This window comes from Oryzias latipes, chromosome 4 (genome assembly GCF_053564925.1).
Source record: "Oryzias latipes strain Hd-rR chromosome 4, Olatipes_Hd-rR_3.1".
Lineage (NCBI taxonomy): Eukaryota > Metazoa > Chordata > Actinopteri > Beloniformes > Adrianichthyidae > Oryzias > Oryzias latipes.
In genome coordinates, this window is record NC_136240.1 from 11,071,382 (window position 1) to 11,081,530 (window position 10,149).

At 40.0% G+C, this 10,149-nt stretch overlaps 1 protein-coding gene across 1 annotated transcript in view; it reads right to left on the bottom strand.

Moving 5' to 3' along the window:
* p3h2 (prolyl 3-hydroxylase 2) overlaps positions 1–8,175 on the bottom strand; it is a 64,647-nt gene extending 56,472 nt beyond the window's left edge. Inside the window, exon 1 of the mRNA XM_078945785.1 lies at positions 8,084–8,175. The gene's annotated coding sequence lies outside the window, so the exon portion shown is untranslated. The remainder of the gene's footprint in view (positions 1–8,083) is intronic.
* Positions 8,176–10,149: the final 1,974 nt, after the last annotated feature.

Genomic DNA, 10,149 nt, shown 5'->3' on the forward strand with positions numbered 1-10,149 from the left:
ATAAACGTTTCTACAAATAAAGAGTTAGACCATTTCTTCTGTTTGAAAAAAACAACAATTGTTGCTTTTTTTTTGTTGCTACATTTCTACACTGTTTACGTCGGCTACGTGGCCTTTTTGGTTCAGTTGTTCCGAACCGCAGTCCAATTGGAAACAAACCAAGACCACCTCCAAAGATGGGTCCAAGAGTGGTTCCTAGTCCCGGACCAGAAACCGGTTGGGTGTATTCAGACTGAGAATGTCTTCCGGCTTATCAGGGGAACTCTGGTTCACTTTAGTCAAACCAAATGTGTCCAGTTTAAACCCTTGTGCTATCTTAGATGACCCGACCCTTACTTTGATGTGTTCTCCCTACCATGACAAAGGTGGATAAAGGTGGAAAGATTTCATGTAATCCATGGACACCAGTGAAGATCACAAATCATTGAAGAAAAAAGGTTCAGCGCACTGTCTAGTGGGTCTAGATGACCCAACTCCCAACGTTAAAGTGCCTAAGATAGCACAAGGGCTAAATCCAACATAAGGTTGCCATAAAGTGGAACATGTCTCCATCTAGTGGTGACTTTGTGCAAAGGTATCTCAAAATGCATTTAGACAAACACTAGTTAGAAACAAAACAAAAAACATTTAAACGACTCCTTCTTTTCTTTAGCTGAATTTAAAATTTTCAAGTATAAATCAAGCTCAGAGATGGAGCTGCTCACGAGAAAATAAAAGGTTGTGTAGCCTTTCCATACCTTAAGCTGTGCTGCAAAATTCCTTGTCTCCTCCTGTCCACAGTATTTGACACCCCTGCTCTAAAGTGTCACTAGGTATGGATGAGTGATTGTCTGCTCTGTGACAGACTGGCGGCATGTCCACTTTCACCTAAAAGTAGCCAGCACAAGCTCCAGCAACCCTGTGACCCCTAAAAGGATATAGCAGATTAAGAAAATGGATGGGTGCTCCATTCCTCCATCGAAAACAATGTAAAGTAAACATTATTTCAGCAACCCAAGAAGTTGCTCTGTCCATTCATCTGTCTAAAACTTTTGACCCCAAAAAGATTTAAGTAAAAATTATTGCAGCAACTCAAGAAATTCAGTCTCTCCATCTGATAAAATTTAAATGGAAACTTATTGCAATTCAAAATGCTGCCTCATTTGTTCATCCAAAACATTTTTTAAAGTAACAAGAATTGCAACAACTCAAAAAGTGGAAAATCTGTCCATCTGTCCGTCCACCTGTCTTATAAAAGTTAAAGTAAAAATTATTTCAACAACTGAAGTATCTCCATCTTTAATGCTTGTGAATTTGTGTTAAAGAAAACTCTTCATGGGACATGTACTGTGAACAGAGCATATTTGGTGAAAAGGATGCCACTTTATAAATATTTAAATGTCTTAGATTGCATCAGTCTCCACCCTTTCCTGAGGCAAACGCATCTCTGCCTTCATAGGAACTCTTTTCCCTAAGATCATTTTAGTTTAGTCATTTTAAACAGATTTACTGACTCTGCTTTGGTAATTCTATCTTTTTCCGACAGAATAACTGCAGCTTTTCAACTGAAATGAAAAAATAAACAGGGCAGCAATTTTGGGAGGTCTGTCTTCTAGGAAAATAAACATTTGAAGTTTAAATTTTTTCACTTAAATCAGAAATTCAGAGGCAGACATTTGTGCCAAGCACATCCTTCTATGTTCTCTCATGTCACAAAAACAATTGCCTTCTATTTTGAGAGTCACTTTTCAGTAGGATTCATAGATAACATTTAAAAATGGTGTCTACTAATGGATACCATCATATCAGTGCATCGATCAGTTTGAGTGGGAGGTGGAGGCTTTATGAAAAACAGAATCAAATGTACCGAGAGAAAAAAAGGCCCTAAGTGTGAATGTTTGTGTGACTTGCCCTGTGTGTACCACACCTTCACCTTAGGACAGGCTCCAGCAACCCCATGATGATTCAGAAAGTTCAGAAAAATGGGTGAATGGATCTCCACACTGCATGGGAGATAATCTTCTCATCTCAATAATAACTTGTCATCTAAAAAATAAATAAATATGTATGCCTTGTGTAAAATTTGTTTCTTGTGTAAAATTAGAAACTTTACAAGAAAAATCTTACATTTAACTGACCAGTTCAAGATAATATAAACAAACATAAAAGATTTTAATTTTTTTTTGTGTTGCCAACTACACCAGTTCATAAGGAGAAGTATATTTTTACTTTACCCCCCTGATCCTGTAGTTTAACCTTTAGACTTTGCAGTGCACTGTGCCTCCAAGCCAATGGAAGGCCCAAAGATACCAAAAAAATGTTGTTTTGTTTATTTGGAGAACTGAAAATGAACTTTGTGTCTTTGCAATCCTGCCAGATATGTTTGGGCTTCTAAACCATAAAATGTCAGCTTTTGCTTTGATCTCTTGACATGGATCTACTTTTCCTTTCGTCCAAAACAACTGAACAAAAAGTTTACGTTTAATGGCCTAAAAATGTGTGTAATAAATGTTTGCAACTTCGGGTAAAATACATTGTTTTTGTAGCTTTCATTAGTTAGCAACTACAGTGGGGCAATAATAATAACAATCCATCCATCCATCCATCTTGAGAACATACTCAATCCCTTTCGAGGTCTCGGGGTTTCTAGAGCCCATCCTAGCCACTGTTGGGTGAAGGCGAGGTTAATCTTGAACAGGTCATCAACCTGTTGCAGGGCCACACACTGAGATGCAGACCTAGGGCCAATTTAAAATCCCCAGTCAACCTATACAGCAGGTTTTTGGACTGTGGGAGGAAACTGAAGTGCTGGGAGAAAACCCACACATGCACAAGGAGGAAATGCAAACTACACACAGTAAAGACCCAGCCAGGATTCAAATCTTCTCAAAACCTGTGATGTTTTGGGGCTGTTGCTGGGAAACTTTTCAACTCCCTCCACAGATTCTCTTGGATTGCAGTCTAGAGACTGGCTCGACCACTCCAGAACTTTGAGATGCGTTTTATGTAGCCACTCTATTGTTTCCCAGGCGACGTGTTTAGCCTAATTTTCTACTGTAAGATGCAGCCATTTGAAACCCCCAATGCTCTAAATCTCAACATACGTGATTCCATTAATCCCTTTCTTCATATGGATCAGTCATCCTGTTTTTTAATTTTGGCAGAAAGTCAGGCCCAAAGCATGATGTTTTCATCCCTGTGCTTCACAGTGGGTTTAGCATTCTTGGAATGCAGCTTAGCTTACTTCTACCTCTAAATACGGCACGCTGTGTTCATACCAAAGAGTCTCCTTTTGGTCTCATCTGACCACATGACTTTCTCCCAATCCTCTTCTGGATCATTCAGGTGGTTTCTGGAGAACTTTAGTCAGGTCTGGACACATGCTGGATAAAACAGGAGGATCTCTAGAGAATTACCGGATTTGAATCCATCACGACGTTGTGTGTTAATAATAATAACCTTTGTTACTGTGGTCCCAGCTGTCTTCTGGGATATTTCCTCTCTGATAATTTGTAGCCCATGAGGTGAGATCTTCATGGAGCTCTAGGTGGAGGGAGATTGTCAGTAATCTTGTAAAATTTCAAATATTTGCTTCAACAGTTGATCCCTTCTCACCAACCTGCTTCTTAGGTCTTGTGCTGGTAAATGTTGTCACTGGTGTCCTTTGGCAGCTCTTTGGTCATGATAGAGACAAGTGTTTAGGGTTTCTGACAGGTCAGTTTTATACAGATAACCAGTGCCAAACAGGTGGCATTTATACAGGACAAAAGTAGGGGATAGAAGAGCCTCTTAAAGAAGGAATTCTGAGGACAGAATTCCTGCTTAGTTATACAAATAAATCCTTTAAAAATCAAGTAATAGGAATTCCTGAATTCTTTTTTTACATTTTGACTCTTATGCTATATTCACATTGCTCTCGGCAATGTGCATTCAAGCTACCATTTCCATTGGACAGTCTTTGTAAACACATGTAAAAGAGTGTTTCGGCCTTCCATGTTCAAAACTCTCACATCCACACGTAGCTACGCACAATGTCCAGACTGTTTTCAAGACGGCTCTATGTACAAAACTTTGACCAATCAGGGACTCTGATTTGGTAGTGACCTATGGATGGCATCCCTTTTCATTAATGGGAGTGCCAACCATTTGAAAAATGATCACGCAAGAGAAATTAATTATTGCGGTTCGTTCCCGGCTGGAATTATATGACTCCAAGTCTTTCATATATTGGAATAGAGCCGTGAAAGAAAAAAAGCCTGGAGCAAGTTTTGCTTCATTTTGCACCAAGCCTCTTCCAATGGTGGACGTGCGCTAGTAAACAGTAGAAAAAGAAGAAGAAGAAGAAGAAGCCCCTCCCTGCATGTCCAGTGTGAATACCATGGGCTAAATGTTACATGCGCCTCTTTCATCTTTTGTAAGTTGGATAACTTGCAGAATCTGTGACTGATAAATATTTTATTGCTCCACCGTAAATACTAAATGATTCCTCCCATTCTAAACCAAAAACCGTTACAAAACCTGTATTAGAAAGACGTTTGGATGAATTTTCTCTTCTTTGATTCTAGGTTAATACTAGGGATGCGACAGTTCACTTTTCCCACAATTTGGTTCAAACCTCAATTTTTGTTTTGATACATTATTTGTGTATTTCAAAATAAAAAAAATATATCAGAATTAACTTTTTTAAAATTTGCTAATAATCAACAATGAAAAGAAAACCCTCTCTGGTTGGGTTTACTAAACTTGGTGTGATGTTATAAAGCAATAAAGAATAAATCCTTCCTAAATTTAATCCAACAATTGTTTGATACTTTCAACGTAAACAATATGGTATTCAGTAGGGATGCAAGCATTCACTTTCCTCACAATTCAGTTTAATATTGTAACAAAGAGTTTAGTTTTAAACCGAGAATTGTGGCATCTTTAGAAACTACAACCCAAAAGCAGGTTCCTGCTTCCTGCTCATCATCATCACACAAAAGGAGGAAGTTGGCAACACAGAAAGCTGCACAAGCTAGACTTAAATATAAAGAGAAAAATAGAGTTGTGCCTTTCTGTAATATGTCAAGAATGTGAGAAAGGCTGAGATGTCATTGAAGAAACTTGACATTAGGTGTTCTCCCTTAGTACAGCCTGACTTCTGTGACATTCCAGAAATGACAGAAGTTATAGCTCACTATGGAAAAATAAAAAGGTGCACCATCAAAAGCTTTGAGAACATTTATAGTACCCCGTTTTAAGACTTCTGCCCCATTCGTCTTCATTACAGGTGTTACAATTAATCGATTAATCAATAAATCAATTTATCCAACCAGATCATCAGTCTGAGGCAGATTGTTAATTAAATCAAATCAACCTTTCCTACTGAGAACCTGCACCTCTATAGACTACTTATGTTTCCCCACCCAAGAAAACCTCCCAAAATCTAATCCAAACACATGAGAGGTCATTGGAAAGGCTGGAATGTCCTTATTTAAGCACATCAGGTCTCAGCAGAGAACTTCAAATGAGTCAAAAGACAAACATAAAAACAAATGTCCAAATAAGAGGCTATATAAAATCCTGTCAAAAATAAATAAATCAATTGTATTGATCTTGGAAATCACCATTTTAGGGTAAATTTTACTTTACTATGATGTAAAAATGACCACAGGCATCACAGTGGACAACACACATGTTATGAAAGCAAAAAATGACCAGTCCATCATTCCAGTCCAATGTGTGGAAACACTTTGAATTTAGCAAAGACATGTGACCATACAGTTTGCTAGAATGTTCCAATGATGTTCCCTTTGGTTTATTATGATGTGAAAAAAACAACAGTGGGCTGAACATTAGGAAACTAAAATGTGAATGGATTTGTCTTTAATTCTTGTTTACTTGTTTGTTGGTACACAAATTTAATTTACACTTGATTATTTTGCAAGAGATAAAAGGAATCTGGAAAACTTCCCCTGCACTATTTAGTATCCAGGTATTTCTTTCTGAGTCTCACTGGTTGAAGTTTTGGACAAAAATCTTCTGGACCCATTTTAGGTGAATCGGATCGTTCAAAATGAGTCGATATCGACTATGAATCGTGTCGTTTACCACCAACATGAATTGTTGCTAATATGAATCGTTACACCCACCCCTAGCTGTGATACCGCTACTGTTTTCCCAACAGTTTCTGACAGCAGAGTCATGTGCTGTTAACATCATCCGCAGATCCTCTTGGATTCAAAAGACTACAATTGTAAGTCAGTACAAGTCAGTATCACTGTGATGAAGCATTTCCTTCCAAGAAGAAGTTTGACTCGTCAGACTGGTGCAACATTATTGGCGGGTTATTTGCAGCTCTCCACAGACTTTAAAAAAAAAAGACCAAACTTCTGCCAAATGAAGGAGTGGAGTTTTACCTTAAAACAGGGGGGGGGGGGGGGGGGGGGGGCGTCAATACGCTGGAAACCCAACCGGAAATGAAGTTCTTTCATAACTGCGCTGATACCATGAAATGTTTGCATTTTCTGATAGAAACTATAGTCACTTTGCAATAAAACTACTGTTTAAAATACTTTGAAGGCTGTAAAATCCTGGGTAAACCAATCTGTCAAAACAAAAATGAATTCTGACAGATCAAATGATGTTTGCAGTGAAAAGAAGAATGCAGCTCAGCAGGATATTGGAACAAACAGGTGTTAATTGGTAAGACTGATGTTTTCATTCTTCCCTTTTTTCATCATTCCTCGTGAAACTCAAATTTCTGAGTTGGGTAAAAAACATAACATTACACAAGCAACTTCCTGTTTTCTAGACCAATCAGAAGATATTCATCTGTTCAGATGAGGCCCAGGATATATTTCCATCAAATATAATCCTCCACACAAAAATCCATGAATCTTGTTTGAGTTTTGGGGTCGAGAATAAGACATAAGTTTTGTTTTACATCTTTGATTCCCTGTGTGCTTTTAAAGTGACACTCTACACGAACGTGCGTTGGATTTTGGATCTTCTCCTGAAGCAGTTTGACATAAACTCCAATAATATTCAGCGGTTCCCCGTCCTGTTGTGCATGCCTAAACAAAGTCCTGAGGATTGCTTTGGCATGCTCACAGCGGCGACTCCCTCCCAATGGGCCTGGCTGCTGCTCCAAACCAGTCCGGTGTCATTCCTGCATCAGGTACAGCGCTCAGTGTCTCCAGGCCAAACGGCCTGGTGAAGCTTTTTTTCCAGCCTGCTTTCAATGTTTGGTCTGTTGGAAGGATATATACACTTTTAACAGATCCAGGTAAGCCTTAAAGTATGCCTGCATGATAACGGGCTCCTACAGTGTTGTTTTTGTGTCTTACATGAGAACTTTAAGCGTTTATGACCCATCCGGAGTTTCTGCAGAACTTTACTTTACGGCTTCTCGTGGGACTTGTTTTTATTTGTTGCAACATTAAACAGGATAAACTCCATGAATCAAAAGCAGCAACAAACTCAGATGACACCTTTTACATGATAATCAAAGACAGTCCTGGTGTGGGGCTTCTTTAGATAGAAAGAACTGTTGTTAGATGCTTTTGAAAGACCCATGTTCCAGGATAATCGCAGACGTGCTGACAGTGCTGAAGATTCTTTATTTGCTCAGTAAAATTGGTTTTATCTGCTTTTCTTTGGTCTGGATTTCACACTGGTGGGGGGTTGGATCAGTTGTGCATATGACAAAACAGCTATCTGACTACCCCCACCGGTTTTTCCTGAAGATGAAAAAGGAAATAAAGTTGCAGTGAAAAGAGGTGAAAAGGCTTGCCACCTAAAAAATATACGTGTGTGAATGTGTACATATATATATATATATATATATATATATATATATATATATATATATATATATATATATATATATATGAGCATAAAACAGTATATAGCTCATATAAAAGCATTAAATTCATTTAGCTTTCAAATGTCACCTGTTGATCAGAACAGAACTGTAGTTTCTGATCATCTGAGCAAACAGAAACTTGTGTTTGCCCCCCCCCATGCTGTCACCTTGCCGCCTCCCTCCCTCACCTGGTGGGCGTGTCTTCATGTCTGAACACGGCGTGCCCGCGTTGATAGACGGCTGCACTCCGCTTCTTACCTGTCAGGTGAGTCTCTGAGGAACGGCCGCTGCGGAGGCTCCGACTGCTCCGCGTTCCTCAGGTCGGCCCGGCCTGACCGCAGAGCCTGCACCTGCGCAGGTGAGAGGACAGCAGGTCACGTGGTCGCCGGCAGACCCACCATACTCGTTAAATCCGCTGTCATTCGTGTTCGCAGCGCGAGCACCTGTCGCACGCAGGCAGGTGGGCTCTGATCGGCAGGTAATCAGCCTCCATCCGCGCTTGTTGGGACTTCCAGACCCGCTTTTGTTGAGAGCGGTTCCCTCTCCTTCGCCGCTGGGGCTGCAGTCTTCACTCAAACCGCCTTTTTTTGTTGCCCGCACAGCTGGAAACTTTGCCTGGGAATTTCTCAGACTTAAAATTTCAGTCATTGTTTCTGGTCGTGTGTGTAATGTGCAACCAACCGAGACGAAGGCCTGGATGGATGGATGGAAGTCTTCATGCAGCATTTTATATTGTATGTATGGAAACCAATGGATCCTGATCTTTTGCATTTCCTGCAGTAAGTCAGTCACATGCATCCTTGTGGACACGTGACACCCATTGGCCGTCCAATCTGGTGCACTTTCCTTCTCCTGACATGACTGGATAAAGCTATAGATTTGTAATCTTTAGATGTATTTAAAAAGTTTTCTTCCATCTGTGGACAGCAGTTTGGCTTTGGCCCCTTCAGCGTTTCCAAATGTTCTCACCTGCAGTATGTCAGGTATGCTGGTGGACCAGCTCCACTCATCAGTTGTCAGGGTGGAACTGTACTTTCCTTGACAGGTGGCACAATTTAATTGACTCCTAAGGAAACAACTGCACCTAGAATGCACCAGGACAAATAAAACCTTATGTGTAATTCCTCAGATGTGCAGGAAAATGTTTCTACTTTTGTCGTGTTTTATTGAATAAATGATCTGACGGCTGCGTGTCTTGGTTTGTAGGCCTCCCCATGAACACAAAGGTTACTTTATCACCTAAAGGAAGTGATTTAAATGAAGGTGAGAGGACAAGTGGCATGAGTGTGGGATGGTGCATTTGTTTTCAGCATAAAACCCCTGTTGGCATGGCGGTGGCTGCAGGTGGAGTTCATGACTCATCCAAACATGTTGCTCCTCAGAAGCTCAAACCGGTATCACAGGACAGTGTGTCATCTCTGCAGTTGGGATGTTGGGCTGAAGTCAAGAGAATTAAGCAGAGCTTAAGAGTCTGCACTAAACAAAACTTGACATTTCTTTAGGAATCGGTGACTTTTGAGCCTGTTTTTCAGAGAATTTCAGAAGCTTTGAATATGGGAAAGCAGGAAATGATAAAGTAAAAGTCAGATGGTGAAACTAAAGCATTACAAAGCTCGGTTTGTTTCATCTCTGGAAAATCTTTACAAAAAGAGAACTCGATGTATATCAGTTAAAACTACAGTCTAATTTATGACTATTCTTACTTTGAATTAATCTTGAAGGGCAATCTTTGATTAAAGCAACTTTTTACCAAAAACAAATGTTTTTGACGTGTTCTAAACGTGTCATCTCTGCCTCACAGGCTCATTCATTCTCAATGCAGAAGGTTTTAAATATTGAATCAAATGTTTATTCAACGGAAGTGCTGGGATCAACCTGACTGCCTTAGATTATTTACTCTTTAACTCTATATGTTAAATCTGTTATAAAACGTGGCTGTGGTGCAGAGGTAAAGCGGTCGACCTCTGGAGTTTGCAGGTTCGGTTCCTGCTCTCCTCGTGTGTTGAAGTGTCCGTGGGCATAATCCTGAACCCCATGTTGCCCCTGATGGTTTATATATTGAAACAGTTGACTATATTTGAAATGGACTTAAGTGTGATGTCATCCTTAAATGATTTTACTTCCAGCTCCAGCAAAATGAAGCAGTCGCCATTTTACTGCATTATGGACAGCGCCGATCGGGAGCCATTTGACAGTGATTGGTGCGAGTCTGAGTCAACGTTTCTATGGCAACCACTGTTGCCAATCAAGAGTAAGCTTGTTCGAAGTCCATTCCTCATTCCACTGAAAGCGGGCTTGGCAGAATCTGTCAAACTTGAAGTGGG